Source organism: Sus scrofa, chromosome 4, assembly GCF_054392235.1.
Source record: "Sus scrofa isolate SSC_HxYL_T2T_F1_AM1 chromosome 4, Sscrofa_HxYL_maternal_Yorkshire_Landrace_v2.0, whole genome shotgun sequence".
NCBI classification, from domain to species: domain Eukaryota; kingdom Metazoa; phylum Chordata; class Mammalia; order Artiodactyla; family Suidae; genus Sus; species Sus scrofa.
In genome coordinates, this window is record NC_139386.1 from 77,055,296 (window position 1) to 77,073,371 (window position 18,076).

Sequence of the window (18,076 nt, forward strand, 5' to 3'; positions counted from 1 at the left end):
CGTTTGGCTGTCACAAGTGGCCGTCCCCGGGCCGCCTCACACCCTCAGACAGAGGAGTGTGAGCTGTTCGACACACTCTGCACCACCCTTACCCTGCTGCCCTTGACGGTGGATGCAGGGCTGGTGGGATGGAACAGCAAGGCTGCAGGGCAAGTCCCCTGCAGGCCACCTTCCCAGGTTATGGGGACATCTGGCTTTCGTGCCTCCAGAGCGTGGGACTCACAGAACAGGAGCACTACAAGACTGAGGTCCTAATCCAATCGCTTGACCTTACACGGAACTGGAGAGATGGAACAGCCTTTGTTCAAGGTCGCCCACTAGTCAGAGACAGAGCCAAGACTCAGTCTCGTGCTCAGACCCCAAGACTTGCACTGGTGCTCCTGTAATAAACGCCCCACGATGTTGAAGGTGGGGCGGCTGCTCTCAGGCAAAGGCGCCCTCTCAGAGCAGACAACTCTATTTCTAGATCATCAGGAAAACAGTAACAGACATCGGGGGCGATGCAGTTTTAAAACAGTACATCCAAACACAATCTATGGAGTAAGCTAAAGCCATTAACTTGAAGCAATTCCATTTTAAGGTGGCATTCAGAAACGTTCTAACGCTGGTGTTATCACTGAGCGTGGTGTTCTGTCTCCAAGGTCGCTATGCTGAAGAAAACAACATTCATTTGCATAATGCTGGTGTATGAAGTCAACTATGCTGTGAGGATTTCTTCCTTTAACCAGCAGAGCAGAGACTGCCCCCTGCCCCATGTCTCTGAGGAGCCCTTTTACACACGCAGGTATTTGCTCTCTGCACCATCATTCCTGTACGCCTGCATCCTTCTAGATGGTGGTTCATGTCAGAAACCACCCAAGTCAAGGTAGATACAGAAATGGGTTATACGACCGAGTTGCAAGCTTTTGTCAAAGAGCACCATTCTGACTTGGACGGAAGGAAACTGAAAATCTATGGTTATTCAGACTTGAGCATTTGGCAGGCATTTTTTCAAAAATGAACAAAATAAGTCTGTCACTTCAAGGAAAACAATTGAGAGTTTTGTTACCAATGACAAATTTTGAGCTTTCAAAGCAAAAATCAGAATTTTGGAAAATCTCTATCTACCATCATGAACTTGACAGCTTCCCAATACTGAAAAGACTTTTCTGATTAGACAGGAAGTGATATTAACAAATATGATTTTTTTTAAACAGTGTATAATGAAATATGTTAACATTTCAAAGATTTGTGTAATTCACTGAACTAATATTTCCCAAATTACCAAGACATGTTACAAAACCATGCACAAATAAAAGATCCATTCAGAGTACAAAACACGCCAATGAATTTTAATGAAACCAAATACAAAAATCTCAGTGGTAGAATTTCAGATTCCACATTGTAACTAATCTTTAAGGAACTACTCCTTATCGTTTTAGTGTAGTTATCAAATGATCTGAAAAGGCTATTCAAACATCCCTCCCTTTTCAATTACAAATCTGCACGCCAGCTTTTCTTCACGTTCTTCAACCAAAACAACATATTACAACAGATGGAAAACACAGCAGCTATCAGAATCTGTCTTCTCTTGAACTAGGCATTAAAGATATTTACAAAAATAAAAAGCAATGGGAGAGGGGCAATATATGGATGGGGGATTGAGAGGTACAAACTATTAGGTATAAAATAAGGTACGAGGATATACTGTACAACACAGAAAATATAGCCAATATTTTATAATAACTATAAATGGACTGTACCTTTTAAAAGTTATGAATCACTACATTAAACACCTGCAACCTATATAATATTGTACAGCAACCATATTTCAATTTAAAAAAAATTTTTTTGTCTTTTGTCTTTTTAGGGCCACACCCGTGGCACATGGAGGTTCCCAGGCTAGAGGTCCAATCGGAGCTGTAGCCGCAGGCCTATGCCACAGCCACAGCAAGGCTAGATCCCAGCCACTTCTGCGACCTACACCACAGCTCACAGCAATGCCAGATCCTTAACCCACCGAGCAAGGCCAGGGATGGATCCTAGTCAGAACTATTTGCCGTGCCAAAACAGGAACTCCAATTTAAAAAAAAAATTTAAATATATATAATGCCCTTCATTCACACTAAACTTTTGTTTGGGAAAATTATTTTTCATAAAAATTGGGTTGTTTATATAAATATGTAATGGATTTAATATTATTTTAAATTAACTATATAAAATGTTTAAATAGTTTTCATTTCAAATATAAGATATATCAACAGATAAGCGTTCCCTTCTTGGCTCGGTGGTTAATGAACCCAACTAGGATCCATGAAGATGCAGGTTAGATCCCTGGCCTCGCTCAGTGGGTTAGGGATCCGGCGTTGCTGTGGCTGTGGTGTAGGCCAGCAGCTGTAGCTCTGATTCAACCCCTGGCCTGGCAACGACCATGTGCCATGGGCACAGCCCCAAAAAGACAAAAAAAAAAAAAGAAGTACAAATATCAACAGATATAACCCATGTGTGTGGCAGCTCTTTGGGGTTCTCAGCAAGAGTGTAAAGTGGCCATGAGAACCACTGCTCTAAATCATTAAGATCTTTGTTGCTGGTCAACAACGTTGCTGAAAATGCAATATGCATTTTCACACTGTAAAACATTGTAAACACGGCAAAACAAAAAACGAAACAAAAACAAAAACGAAAAAGAAGACCTTTCAAACACAATACTGGGCCATGAAAAGCAAGTCTTACCAAGGAGAGCTAACAACTCGGTAATTTCTGATGCCACAATCACCAAAAGAGCCACAGACATCCTTGACAAGGGAGGGCCAGGCTCTAACACAGGCCACTTGGCTAAGATGCCTGGCTTTCAAGAGAGGCTGGGTGAAAGATGGAGACGAGACAAGGAGATGAAGAGAAGGTCCCCACAGGCAGCTAATCAAAGGCAGTGTCGAGAGTGGAAAACAAAAGAAACCCATGACCTTTGCTTTGAGTTTACTATGAAAATACCCAGCCCCACCCACTCATTCTTCTCTTTTACAAGAATGCAATACTCCCACCCAACTCTGAAGATTAGGGGGACCCGAGCTTTTCCTTATGATCTTAGCTTCAATAACCCACGAGGTAAATGGCACAAATACCATCCCCATTTCACAAGTGACTGAACCAAGTTTAAAAAGACGCCTGGGAGTTGCCATCATGGCTCAGGGGTTAACAAATCCGACTAGGAACCATGAGGTTGTGGTTTGATCCCTGGCCTTGCTCAGGGGGTTAAGGATCTGGCGTTGTGGTGAGCTGTGGTGTAGGTCACAGACACGGTTCGGATCCCGAGTTGCTGTGGCTCTGGTGCAGGCCCAGCAGCAACAGCTCCGATTCAACCCCTAGCCTGGGAACCTCCATATGCCGCAGGCGTCGCCCTAGAAAAGACCAAAAAATAAAAATAAAATAAAATAAAACAAAAAGACGCCTGGAGTTGGGTGGCGGCACCAGCACCCCAGCCCGTCTCCCGCACTCCTGTGCGAACCCTTCCACACACTGCTTAGCAGCTCTCCAGGTATGGTCCTGCGCCAGAAGCAGCCATGCCACGAGGGGCTTGCCACAAACGTGATTTCTCAGGGCAACCCAGACCTAGCAAATTCGACGTTCTTGGGGTGAGCCCCGCAATCTGTGTTTCACCGACTTTCTAAGTGGTTTTGATGTAGGACCAACAGCCTGAAAACGGCGCCGTGGCAGGCAGACGCCCACCCACCAGGACGACAACTTCAGTTGCTACAGACCTGCCACAACAAAGTATCCGAGGCCGGGGTTTGCAAAGCAGGAAGGTGTCTCACGGTTCTGGAGGTCAAGGAACCAATGGGACAGGCAAGTTTCATTCTGAAGCCTTAACTGTAACCACCTCCTTCAAGGCCGGTCTCCGGATGGTCACACTGAGGCTGGGATCTCAACATATGGATTTGAGGGGACACAGTTCAGTCTGTAACCAAACTGCAGAGCCTGTGACAGGCCAGGACAAGGAGAAGGGAGTTCACGGGGCATCCATCAAGGGAACAGCAGCATCCATCTAGGGAACCCCAGAACTGACGAGGACACAAAGCAGCTGGGCAGGACCGAGGGGCTCCCCTGGCTGGCAGGGGGGTCACATCCCCCACTATACCTGATGCCCAGAGTGACAAACAGGAGGCGAAGCCAAGCCCTCACTTGTTTAATCCTCGTCACCCGTCATGGGAAAGGAAACAGAGGGTTTAAAGGTTAAGTCGCCCACCAAGGAGCGAATGCAGGACAGTGGCCACCAAGGAGGGGCAGCACTGGGAATATCCCAAGGCCCAGAAGAAGAGCGGAGCTCACACCTGACCTTCACCCCAAGAGCGACTCACAGAGGCCACACAGCAAGGGGTGCAGGGGACGGATCCTAGGGCACACAAGAGGCCACAACTCCCAGGAAAACACTTGACCCCACGGATGATGAAAGAAGTGTCCTGACCGAACTGGCAAAGGACAGTAACGCCTCGAGTTGGCGAGTGCAGGAAAAGCGGGCGTGAACTCAGAGGAGAAGGCAGCCTGCAGCAAACGGACACAGTGAGACCCCATGACATCCCAGGAAAGGGGCCCGAATGTGCGCAGGATACGTGGGAAGGGTGATCTTCAAGGGGGCAATGATACCAACGGGGAAACACTGGGAATGACCCAAGTGGCCCCTAGAGGAGGACGGAAGGTGACGGGACCTGGCACAGGGGGCCGCTGCCAGTGCCATCCGAGGAGAAAAGGCAGTGCTCCACGCACGACACCATAGACCAGGCAGAGTCCTGTGGAAAAGGGCGGCCGGTTACATGTGGACGGTACATCATGCTGGGAAAACCTTCCTCCTGCAGAAAACCTAGAGGAACAACTCGTGTGCAGTGTTTACCGGGGTGGGAGCTCTCACTGTCCACCTCAGACCTGTTTTCTGGGGTGGCTGCTTTGGAATGGGTGTACTTCCAAGCAGACAACGTTGGGAAAGCAACTGATTACAGTTTTCTTCCCCCATCCAACTGATCTGCTTCCATCTAAGCTGGTCACCCTGGCTACATCATTAAATCCAACAGAGCCTCGGCTTCCACTTAAGTGATCAGCAGGAACAGCCACGGGGGCAGAGGTGCCTGGGGCCTGCTCTCAACATGCCCCCCCCCTTTTGTCCACTGCACTCACACCCTGTGCCCATGCTATGACAAGGATCTGGCGGCTGGGAGATCCCTGAGGGTAGGCCTGTGTGCATGGCACACCTGTTACCGGGGCCTCCAGGAGTGCCCAGTACAGAGAGCTGACCAAGGGATAATTCATGAGCAAGACAAGCCAGAGCTAGCAGAGTGAATCAGTACTGATAGAAGAAAGTGTCAGGAGTAGCCATTGTGGTGCAGTGGAAATAAATCTGACTAGTTTCCATGAGGATGCAGGTTCACGCCCTGGCCTTGCTCAGTGGATTAAGGACCCAGCATTGCTGTGAGCTGTGGTGTATGTCACAGAAGAAGCTCGGATCCTGCATTGCTGTGGCTGTGGTGTAGCTCTGATTAAACACCCTAGCCTTGAAACTTCCATATGCCGCAGATGCAGCCCTAAAAAGCAAAAGAGGACCCAAAAAAAAAAAAAAAAAAAAATGTGTCAGGGAGTTAGTTCCCTGGTGGTGCAGCGGGTTAAGGATCTGACATTGTCACTGCAGTGACTAGGGTCACTGCTATGGCGAGGGTTCAGTCCCTGGCCTGGAACTTTCACCTGCCATGGGAGCAGCCAAAAAAAAAAAAAGAATGTGTTGGTCCAAGGTTGAAATACATTTCACTTTTCAGGGAATTTTGGAAAAAAGCTTATGAATCTTTGAAACCTCACCCATGCTCCAAACACTAAAGGTATAAAACCCATCCACCTACCTAAATTTCTTAACAACTGTGGAAGTTCAAAATGAAAGATGGCTCAATTTTCCATATTCCTGCTTTGGAGGTTAAAAAATAGATTTTCAGTCGACTCATCTGAAATCACAACTCAGATGTACTGGAATCAGAAAGGAAGTCTGTCAGCTCCAAACTTCCTATCCCATGTGACAAATTCTTGCCAAATCCAGAGAGTGTTACGAATTTCTTAAGTGATGGTCCAGAATGTGAGACATCATCCATGAACATACGAACAGGCCCCCGTCAATCAGCTCGTACAGCTAGTCAGTGTACACGCGGCAGCTCTCCCACCCACCCATCTCCTGCACAGCCAAGGTTTAACTGCACAGCCATGTGAGTGGCGGTGTGACCATGAGGAAAGCGTCAGTGAAGCCACTGAGGCCACATACAGTGTGACTGCCAAGGCCTCATCTGTGTCAAGACCTCAGTCTCACTCTAGATAAACAAAACATACGGCGAAATAACAAATGCAAAGTAATTCTGGGCTCTTGGAGAAGTTCTATATAAAGGCATCCCCAAGTCCAGTAACTACCCAAAGTCTTTACATTATAACCAACAGGTAACTAAACGAACACATCACAATGACACAGTTTTCTTCATTTTCAAGCAGGGAAATCACTGTCATTCTAATTTGACAATGACTAATCAAAGGTTAAGAACAGAATTCTGATAACCTCTTTTTCAGAAGAGAATGCATCTCCTTTGCCAAATGATCAAACCAAACATCGACAGTAAATGGGACAGGAGTCCCCATCATGGCTCAGCAGGTTAAGAACCCCACTAGTAACCATGAGGACACAGGTTCAATCCCTGGCCTCACTCAGTGGGTTAAGGGTCCAACATTGCAGTGAGCTGTGGCGTAGGTCGAAGACGCGGCTCAGATCCCACATTGCTGTTGCTGGGGCTGTGGTGAAGGCCAGCAGCTGTAGCTGTGATTCAACCCCTAGCCTGGGAACTTCCACATGCTGTGGGTGCACCCATAAATAAGGGGAAAAAACCAGTAAACAGGACAGAGATGTGGTGTCCCTGGACACAATGCCCTGAGGACAGACGCACCCTCATCTGTGCGTGACCCTGACCAAGAGAGGCAGCTTAACCTGAGCCGAGACAGGCGGGGAAAGGCTACTCTGCTAATGAGGTTGCTGGGCTGGCGACTGCAAGGAGAGGAGATGCCCCATTTCTGAACCACACGGTATAATGGTGTTTGCTTTTTTCCATGAAGTTTCACCTGCTGTACCCACCAAAAGCACAGCCACAGAGAAGCCCACTGACAGCTTTTCCCTCCAGTGATTAACTTCTAGAGACTGTGATGCAGGAACCATTGCCTGAGCACCCTGCCACATGCTGAACGCTGTCCCACACACTGGTGATGCAGCAGTAAACGCCAGGCAGCAACTCCCACCTTCGTGCAGCTGAACCAGGGAGGTCAGAGTAAATAAGTAAAATAAAAGGTAAAACGGGGGAAAAACCCACAGCACAGAATGGATGTGACCGCAAAGTGGGGGGCGGGAGGGCCTCCCAGGAAGAGGCCTCTGAAGGTCTGGGACCAAGGATCTGGGGGGAGCCCCCAGGAGCCCACAGGCCAGGGGTGCAGGGACCGCGCACTGCCTCCACTGGAGGAAAACAGCCTGAAGACAGCGGGTGGACGGGCAGCTACTGCAGGAAGGCTAGCAGAAAAGGTAGCCATGGGCAGGGGGCAGCAGTGGAGGCAGAAGCTGTGGGGTTCTGCACACGGTCGGCCTGGAAAGCCAACAGGCACTGAGCACAGACCTGACGCAGCTGGGGGTGGGGGTGAGTCAAGGGGCATCCAACAAAGGCTTCCACCTCGGACGATGGTGACATGGAGGCTCCGGAAGCCACGAGGTGTCAGGGAGCAGCACAGGGTCCCAGGAAGCAGGCTGTGCGGGTGGTGTTCCCGCCTTGTATAAATGCAGGGAAGAGGCTCGAACCAGCATGTGTTTTGTCTGTATATGGTAGTGCTGGAAACAAAAGAGGAGCTTGGACTTCCTTCCCAAGTGTGGGGTTTTTTCCACTATCTCATGTGGCTTTTTTTGGTTTTCCATTTATTTTTTTAAGGTAGCACGTGACCATGTAGGGAAATGGAGAAGCCTTGTTCCAGGGTGTTTCAGACCAGAGGTGCGGAAGCTCCTTCACCAGACAGAAGCCCGATGCGTGTGGACTGAGGTCTGCTCACTCAGGGGAGTCTGCCTGATATGAACAGGAGTCAGTACAACTGCCAGGAGGGCAGCCGTCCCTTCAACACGGGGAACCAGAATGTACCCAGAGTGGAGCCTCGTGTTGTCAGCCGCCCACCTGAGCCCCTTTCGAAGGCAAATCGTGTCAGTGTTGCTGCTGTTCCCAAAAGTCACCTGTAAAACCCTCATGTCCTTCCCCACTCACACTTCTCACGGCTCCCAGGAGACATGCATTCAGCTCACCCGTAAGCTCAAAAGCAAATGTTTCAGACAGAATATTTCTTTCTGACTCTCCTGTGGCTGCCAGAAGAACTTCCCTCTTTTTCCTTGGGCTGCGTCACCTGCACCCCCAAGGCCCTCCCCACCCCTGCTGGCCTGTAGGGTCCCTCCGAGCATTCATTCACCCAGTCACTGAGCTGACTCTGCAGTCATCACAGGGGCGGGGGCGGGGGGAGTTGCTGTAGACGCAGAGTAGGCTGCTACTGAGGCCAGGACAGGCCCAGCCAGGCCAAGGAGGGTGGAAGCAGCCAGGGAGGTGGGCAGGGCCCCTGCAGAGGGCGGGGCCTGTAGAGCACCCCAGACAGAGCATTAGAGGCCAAGGAATAGAGTCCAGGAGGGGCTGAGGGGCAGAAAGCCTTAGAAATCACATCCAAAATCCAAATTCCTGGCTGGTATGAAGGCAGTGAGAAGCGGACAGAGGGTACTAAGCAGACAAGTGACAAGATGGGGCTTTGGGGGGAAAGGTCACTTGAGGGCAGTGTGACACCTTCCCCATAATTCCTTCTGCTAGAGTCTCTGTGGGTTTTCCCCACACAGCAACTGCCCAGAAGTCGTCACCAGCTGTGACCACCTCCCCCAAAGCTGCTGGCTCTTGACACCCAAATCCTGTAGAGATTTGTAAATAAATAAAATATGCTTTTGCAAATAAAAATAAAATAAAGATTTTTATTTTTTTTTTTTTTGTCTTTTTTGCCATTTCTTGGGCCGCTCCCGCGGCATATGGAGGTTCCCAGGCTAGGGGTCGAATCGGAGCTGTAGCCACTGCAACCTACACCACAGCTCACGGCAACGCCGGATCGTTAACCCACTGAGCAAGCTCAGGGACCGAACCCGCAACCTCATGGTTCCTAGTCGGATTCGTTAATCACTGAGCCACAATGGTAACTCCAAAATAAAGATTTTTAAAATGCCTTTGTAGGAGTTCCCGTCATGGTGCAGCAGAAACTAATCCAACTAGGGACCATGAGGTTGTGGGTTCGATCCCTGGCCTCCCTCAGTGGGTTAAGGATCCGGCGTGGTGGTGAGCTGTGGTGTAGGTCACGAAAGAGGCTTGGATCCTGCATTGCTGTGGCTGTGGTGCAGGCTGGTGGCTACAGCTCCGATTGGACCCCTGGCCTGGGAACCTCCATATGCCTCAGGTACAGCCCTAAAAAGACAAAAGACAAATAAATAAATAAATAAGCTTTTGTAAATAAAACAAGGTTTATCATCCTGTCACTCTCATTTCAGAATTGTGCCTGCTCCTGAAATCAAAGGAAACCTACTGATCCTAGTGGTGCAACAACTGCCCATCATCCACTGCATTCTAGCAAAGAAAATATGCATACGGATGGGTCCTCGAATGCGGCACTGCCCTTAAAACGAGAAAAACTTCCTTAAACTGTTCACACAAGCTTCTGCAGCACCTTAATTTAGAAAGAAGTCTTTGCTTTCAGTGACACATATCGAAATATCTTAAAATAAAATAATATGCTGTCTGGGATTTGCTTCTAAATAATACAGAGCATGGGGGAAGCTGGTGATGTGAATGAAATATGAAGGGGCCGTGAGTTAACGAACCCGGTGAAAGTTCTGTGCTGGCCAGTGGTTGCATTCTGTCTGCTTTTCTGCATTAGACAGGTTCTACTGTTTGGGCATCTGGAACATCTCAAAGTACTCAGACTTTATAAAAATTCCCCTTTGGTTCTGTTACTTTTCCCTATAAAAGATGCTGCTGCTTAGACTGACCCCAGACATAACCCTCAGATGTTAAGCTACAGTGGTGCACCAATAAACATTTCAAAAAGGAAAACTATGATTTGACTTCATTTTTTCTTGGCATATGGAAGTTCCCAAGCCAGGGATTGAATCCAAGCCACAGCTGCGACCTGTGCCACAGCTTTGGCAATACCAGATCCTTAACCCACCTCACAGGGCCAGGGATCAAACCTGTGCCTCAGCAATGACCTGAGCAGTGGCAGTGACAACGCTAGATCCTTAACCCACTGAATCACAGTGGGAACTCCAAGGAAACTGTGATTTTAGAATAAGTTGTTCAATGACATATTTGTAATTACTTTTTAAAAACAGTCCTGCCTGGGGAGTTCCTGTGGTGGCACAGTGGTTAACGAATCTGACTAGGAACCATGAGGTTGCGGGTTTGATCCCTGGCCTTGCTCAGTGGGTTAAGGATCTGGCGTTGCCATGACCTATGGTGTAGGTCAAAGATGCGGCTCAGATCCCTCACTGCTGTGGCTCTGGCATAGGCCAGCAGCAACAGCTCCAATTAGACCCCTAGCCTGGGAAGCTCCATATGCCGTGGGAGCAGCCCTAGAAAAGGCAAAAAGTCAAAAAAAAATAAAATAAAGTAAAATAAAATAATAAAAACAGTCCTGCCTAAATATCTTCCTTCCACCAACACTATTTTAGTCAAACAATTCTACTTAGCACTGACAGATTCGTAAAGCTAGAGCGGATCTGTATTAACAGGTGTTTCTGCATCTCCAAATAACCGCCTTACATCCACGACATATCTTCTACTTCATTTAACTCCCAGCTCTGTATGTGAAAAACGTTCAGTAAATGTGACATGCTGGCTTGCAGTCTCGTTAACTTTCAAGGTTGAAAAGGACACGAACGGGTCCCCAAACAACCAGCCATTTGAAGTTTTTGTCTTAGATTACCATGAGTGTGTAACCTGCCAGGATTTAGGGCAGTCTGACGCTGCATGCTTTGTTCACTAGGACAGTCAAAGATGTGAAGGCCCTTCCTGGCATCACTAAATAACTGTCACTTTAGGAAGTAAAGTAACCCTAAAATCTCCATGTCCTGTTAGAGCATCAGTTGCAGACAGTCACAGGCTACAAAGAAGCCCTGTGCCTGACACTTTCTGAACAGCAAACTCCACCACTTTGTGTTCAGTGGCTGCCGCTTCCCCACAATTAGTGTGCAGAGTAACCCCGTTTCCACTCCTCGCTCAACATTTAAAGTCAAAGTCATCAAATAACGAAAGATTTCATTACCACCCTGTACTGACAGAGACCAATATTAATTATTATTTGAATTAACCTCTGAGCCATGGTTTTCATCAGTACTCAGAAAAGACAGGGACGATTTCTAATTACATGCCACCCTCATTATAAGTCACCGGGCTGCAAAGCCGTATCTGATGAGGCTGCCACACTTTGCCTTCAAACTGCCCTGGACTCCATTATAACCTTCTCGGCTCAAAATGGAATTTGGAATGGGAATTGGCAAGCCTCGGTTAAGCCTTCCCCAGGGGTTACTACCTTTCCCTTTAGGAGTGGGATGTGGGACTACACCTAAGTCTACTGGTAGAAGGCTTGACCTAAGCAAACAGTATTCACGCTCTACACTTCACCACAGAGCTGGACAGCGGTGCCGTCTCGCAGCGCCAGGTGGACGAGACTCTGCAGGTCTAGCGAGTGGAGCCGGGCTGACCATCTTTCCCAGATGTTAACTGGCTCTGTTTAGTGTGAGAATAACCTGATGTGACAAGGGGGAAAAATCCAACAGCAGAGAAGAATAAAAATGGAAAAAGGAGTTTTATTTCTCTCTCCCAACTTGATCTCATTTGCCAAAGATCAGCAACAGTTTCTTGTTATCCTTTCCTGCCTAGGTGAGCACGTGGAGATGCAGGGCACGCGTCATGCACCTTTCCCGCCCCTCCTCAGGCGGGAGTCTAGGAGCCATCCGTCCACACCGCAGCCGCAGCCACTACAGGCGAGGTTGTGGTGTTGGCCCTTCCCACCACGCAGCTCTTCGAGGCCCACACTTCATTCTACTCTCAGAAAAACGCACCACTTCTAAATCCTAAGAGGGTCTGGCTAATCATCCATGACACAAATCTTCACATCTGAAATACCTGAAGATTGAGGATGCAGGCATGGCATTACATGCGTCCTAAAATGCCGAGAGGAGCAGAGGGCAGATAAACATGGATCTGCATCGCAGCCAAAGAAGACACAGAGTTTCTGAATCTTGATTAGAACTGGACTGGAAACTTGAACGAATCACCTGGATGTTAGAAGGGTGGAGTTCCCGTCGTGCGCAGTGGTTAACGAATCCGACTAGGAACCATGAGGTTGCGGGTTCGGTCCCTGCCCTTGCTCAGTGGGTTAACCATCCAGCGTTGCCGTGAGCTGTGGTGTAGGTTGCAGACGCGGCTCGGATCCCGAGTTGCTGTGGCTCTGATGTAGGCCGGTGGCTACAGCTCCGATTGGACCCCTAGCCTGGGAACCTCCATATGCTGCTGTGGGAGCGGCCCAAAGAAATAGCAACAACAACAACAAAAAAAAAAAAAAAAAAAAAGAAGGGTGATTCACCAGCGTCAGTACAGCTGGCCCAGCAAAGAACAACAAGGTGCCATTTTCCACAAGGCAGAGAGAAAGCCGAGCGGCACCTCTGAGTGCCAGGACCGGGGCTTGGCCACCCGCACGGCGGTCACTGCCTCCACCAGGCAGCGCTTCCAGGGTGGGTGCTGTGTTGCGTTCCTGCTGCTGGACTAACTAGATGAAGGCACATTTTAAAAACTAAAAAGCCGGAGTTCCCGTCGTGGCTCAGTGGTTAACGAATCCGACTAGGAACCATGAGGTTGCGGGTTCAGTCCCTGCCCTTGCTCAGTGGGTTAACGATCCAGCGTTGCCGTGAGCTGTGGTGTAGGTTGCAGACGCGGCTCGGATCCCGCGTTGCTGTGGCTCTGGCGTAGGCCAGTGGCTACAGCTCCGATTCAACCCCTAGCCTGGGAATCTCCATATGCCGCGGGAGCGGCCCAAGAAATAGCAACAACAACAACAAAAAAAAAAAAAACTAAAAAGCCTACTCAGGAATTATAATGACTTAAGAACACGCATTTTGGATATCTAAAATTTCTTTCAAATTTGGAAAGAATGTAAGAGAACCTTTCATCTAAACGAGATGTAAAGAAGAAACTGGTATTTGGAGAACTCCTCCCCAAAAACTAAGAGTGAATTTCTTCAAGAACAACCAGCATAAACAACATTACTAAGGGAATGAAAACCGGCGATTTTAAAAGAATCTCCAAAACTATTCCTACCAACTTATACCCCCAAATCTCCAGTCTTAGACACTCCACTACCAATAACGAATTTAGAATATGTGAATTTATACAAATTGTTACTACAGCAATTCTTAAACTCCTCCATAAGAAAATTCCTATCTCTAAAGGTCAATATGGTTCACTCTTAGAGAAAAGAGCTGTAGCTAAAATTTCCTTTCACCCTCAAATACAGTTTCAATTTGTATCTAGAAACTTAAACATGTATAGGATGTGAAAGACAAGGTACTAGGTCCTGGGAATAAAAAGGAAACAAGAAGTTCTTGATGAACCCCAATAGGACACAATGTGATCTGGCACTGGAATCACTTAGTTACAAAACAACAGCTTTTACCTCAGAGTTTTTTTATTTTTATTTTTTTTTCAACTACACCAAAACCTGTAAACCTACTCCTACTGGTTGGCTCCTGGCTGCTATAGGGATACAAAAAATAAGATGAATGAAGAGTTCTTATTGTGGCTTAGTGGTAACAAATCTGACTAGTAGCCATGAGGACGTGGGTTCGATCCCTGGCCTCACTCAGTGAGTTAAAAGATCCTGCATTGCTGTGGCTGTGGTGTAAGCTGGCAGCTGCAGCTCCGATTCAACCCCTAGCCAGGGAACTTCCATATGCTGTGGGTACAGCCCTAAAAAGACAAAAATAAATAAATAAGATGAATGAGCTTCCATGATTTTTATACTGTATTTCCTTCCCCACCTTTCTCTAACTTCACACTGAATTCTATGTAAGTAGACATGGGTTTCCCTCCTCTAAGGGAATCCACCATTCCAGCAAGTTAACCGAAAAATTGCCAATTATTGGTTACATGTTAGGGAATGTACTATATAACTACCTACTTTGGAAATCAGACCTGGCCCTTCACAGACATAAACAGGAAATTACTAATTAAAAAACACATTAAAATAGCCCTAGTCTGCCTTCAGAGAGCTTATAACATCACAGAAGAGAACAGGAGTGGAGATACGTCAGAGCAATAATATAACCCTAGAAACCCTACAAGAGCAGCATGCTGCAGGCAGAGCACAGCACCAGGGGGAGGGTGGTGATGGGGACCCTCCTGGGGAAGGAACACAGGCCGGCGAAGACCCCACGGCGACAGATGTTGCTTCACTTGTGTGTTTACTGACTGGATCACCTGCAAGGGGACAGGTGCCCCAAGCCACCAGAAAGAAGACGGTGTCAGGTAACGAAGTTGCATTCAGTTGCTAAGAACCAGAAATGGCTTGACAAGTAGGACTTTGACAGGCGAAGGGGGGCCTCAGTGGACCCAAAGGCACTGGACACAGGACAAGCAAGAACAGAGCCCCGAGCAGGGCAACCACCGTGAGTAGCTCAGTGAGTGAAACCTAATCACGGCACATGTTTAAAGAGCAGACAGCGATGTTCAACGTCAGGCTGGCATTAAGAACGGAAGCCCTGAATACCATGTTCGGGCAGCCAATTTGGCTTTCAGCGGAAAAACAAAGAAAGGTGTGCGGCATGTGAGATGAGGAGACACACCGGCAGGGAATACACAACACAAGTCTTTGCGACAGTCCAGCAGATGGTCCAGGAGACGCCAAAGTGTGGATGGGATCTGAGCAAATCTGCAAACTTGGATGACGTCTGGACGGGGAGGGTTATCGGGAAAGAGAGAGAGTCCGAGTGGAAGAACGTGGAGACAGTTTTCCTCGGGAACTGGGAGAAGGGCCGAGAGGAGGCTGGATGTGAATTTAAATACCTGACATCCAAAGATCAAGTCTGACGTGCTCCAGCCTAGTGTGAAAGCTCCGAGCTTCCCACCCCACGCCAACTGGGAAATACACCTGGCCCATGAGAGCAGCCCTCCTGAAGCTCATCTGCCACCTCCTGTACCTCGCCCACACCACGCTCTCCCTGTTCCCTGACACAAAGCTTGGCTTTGCCTCCTGCCCTTTCCATCACCACCTCCTCCCATTGTCTTCCATCCTTTAAATCCTGCTCAAAAGAAAGCTAATGCCTCCAGGAACTCTCCCCAGTGCTTTAACTGGCCAAACACTACAAACGTTTGTAGTCTTAATGCTTTAGAAGACTAGATCCCGAGTGACTGATTCAGATGAGAATTTGGGTGCACCCGGCCTTTCCACAGCAGGTTGTCAACAAGTGCTGGACAAGTCACCCAAATCTGAGCATCAGCTCTTCATAATTACTATTAAATCCCTCAAAGTAACCTCTTATAGAAGGGTCACTTAGGAGCCTTTTTCATTAATCCAATCCATTGATCAGTAAATGAGACACCTGTGACGTGAAAAGACAGATCTGAGTTATATCATTTCACAGGGAGCAAATTTGGACCTAAGAGAGGGACGTGATGCCTTCAAACCAGGGCCAGAAGAATCGGTCACACTCCTTTCCACAGAGAGAGCCACAGTGAAGGAGAGACTCCTGGATGCACAGACACATGACATTTTAACTGAAATTGCTATCAATAAATCTACTCTTGTCAATATTTGCATATTTCACCCTCTGTGGATGTGAGAATAAACAAGTTCCAAGATGATACTAGGCAGCATCAAAAGGTGGGGGGTTTTATAAACATTTATCAAATTTTTATATCATAGATTCTGAGCTCCCATGTAGAATCCTAATTTTAATATGTATTTTTAAAGATCTCTGTGGATTAGGAATTTCCGTCATGGCGCAGTGAGAACGAATCCGACTAGGAACCATGAAGTTGCAGGTTCAACCCCTGGCCTCGCTCAGTGGGTTAAGGATCTGGCGTTGCCGTGAGCTGTGGTGTAGGTCGAAGACTCGGCTGGGACCTGGCATTGCTGTGGCTGTCTCGTAGGTCAGTGGCTACAGCTCCGATTAGACCCTAGCCTAGAAACCTCCATACCCCGCGGGTGCGGCCCTAAAAGGACAGAAAAGACAAAACAAAACAAAACAAAACATATCTCTGGAGATTAGTCAACAGTGTTAAAAGAACTTCCCTGTTCTTCAAATATGAAGATTAACTTTGAGCATGTTTACTGTTTTTTGTTTTGTTTTGTTTTTTTGTCTTTTGTCTTTTTAGGGCCACACTTGCAGTATATAGAGGTTCCCAGGCTAGGGGTCTAATCGGAAGCTGTTGCTGCCAGCCTACACCACAGCCACAGCAACGCCAGATCTGAGCTGCATCTGCAACCTACACCACAGCTCACGGCAACGCCAGATCCTTAACCCACTGAGCAAGGGCAGGATCAAACCTGCAACCTCATGGTTGCTAGTCATCAGATTCATTTCCACTGTGCCACGATGGGAACTCCATGTTCACTGTTTTTAATGGCAAAATATCTTAACTGACAGGTTTAAAACATCTTAAATCAGCAAGTCAATGCTAAATTACTATACTTTTGTCCTCATAATTTGAAATGTGTTGTTACCCTCTAATTTATCTTTTGTATATGTTACAACTCTAATTCTTACTTTTTAAAAAATTCTTACTTTTTATTATGACTATTCAACAATTAGAGCAAGATCCTCTATTATCAAGTGCCATAAAATGTGATTATATAACAAGTGATCTAATATCACTCTGTTCTTTCATCACCTACACAGTTCAGACATCATTCTAGCATATTGCTTAAATTATGTCTACCTAATTACATGTGAGATTCTAGTCAAGCACAAAAATATTTCCTAGTATCATAAATGTCACCCCCCTTTTCTTTCTTTCTTTCTTTTTTTTTTTTTTTTTTTTTGGTCTTTTTACCTTTCTAGGCATATGGAGCCGTAGCCACCGGCCTACACCAGAGCCACAGCAACGCGGGATCTGAGCCGCGTCTGTGACCTACACCACAACTCACAGCAACACCAGATCCTTAACCCACTGAGCAAGGCCAGGGATCGAACCCGCAACCTCATGGTTCCTAGTCGGATTCGTTAACCACTGCGCCACAACGGGAACTCCATAAACGCCACTATTTTATCAAGTGTTGAAAAACAGTAAATACTATAAAAGTGCCATACTAAATTACTCCTATATACTTCATGAATGTTACCAACTTACACAATATATAATGGCTCAGCTACTTCATCCAGATTCAAATCTTAACCATTTAAAATAATCCTGCACAGACAAAACTGGAAAACAAAATATGAATCAGAAAACTTATTCCATCACCCAGGAGTTCCCATCGTGGTACAGCGGAAATAAATCCGACTAGGAACCATGAGGTCTCGCGTTTGATCCCTGGCCTCACTCAGTGGGTTAAAGATCCAGCGTTGCCGTGAGCTGTGATGTAGGTCGCAGACAAGGCTCAGTCAGATCTTGTGTTGCTGTGGCTGTGGTACAGGTTGACAGCTGTAGCTCTGATTGGACCCCCTAGCCTGGGAACTTTCAAATGCCATGGGTGCAGCCCTGAAAAACAAAAGACCAAAAAAAAAAAAAAAAAAAAAAGAAAGAAAGAAAAGAAAACTTACTCCATCACCCAAGAGCAATAGAATGAATGAGCTTATCAGATACTCCATGCTTTTGGAACCGAAGCATATTTCCACCAAGAAAATGTACCTCATCTTTCAGGATGCCCCTGGTGGGAAGGCACCTGACTATTCTGGAGTCGTGAGCACTGGAATCAAGCATATCTCATCCACCTACTATGTGTATGTGTGTGGCTTTGGGTAAATCCTGAGTTTCTTCATCTAAAA

General features: G+C 47.2%; 1 protein-coding gene and 1 long non-coding RNA gene across 6 annotated transcripts in view; one reads left to right on the forward strand and one right to left on the reverse strand.

Moving 5' to 3' along the window:
• Positions 1–18,076, reverse strand: part of CHD7 (chromodomain helicase DNA binding protein 7) — a 187,629-nt gene that overhangs the window by 142,497 nt on the left and 27,056 nt on the right. The gene's annotated exons all lie outside the window — the stretch shown is intronic.
• On the forward strand, positions 7,926–12,597 carry LOC146403878 (uncharacterized). The gene is made up of 2 exons (XR_014843771.1): positions 7,926–9,079; positions 9,556–12,597. It is a non-coding gene; the product is annotated as an uncharacterized LOC146403878 (long non-coding RNA).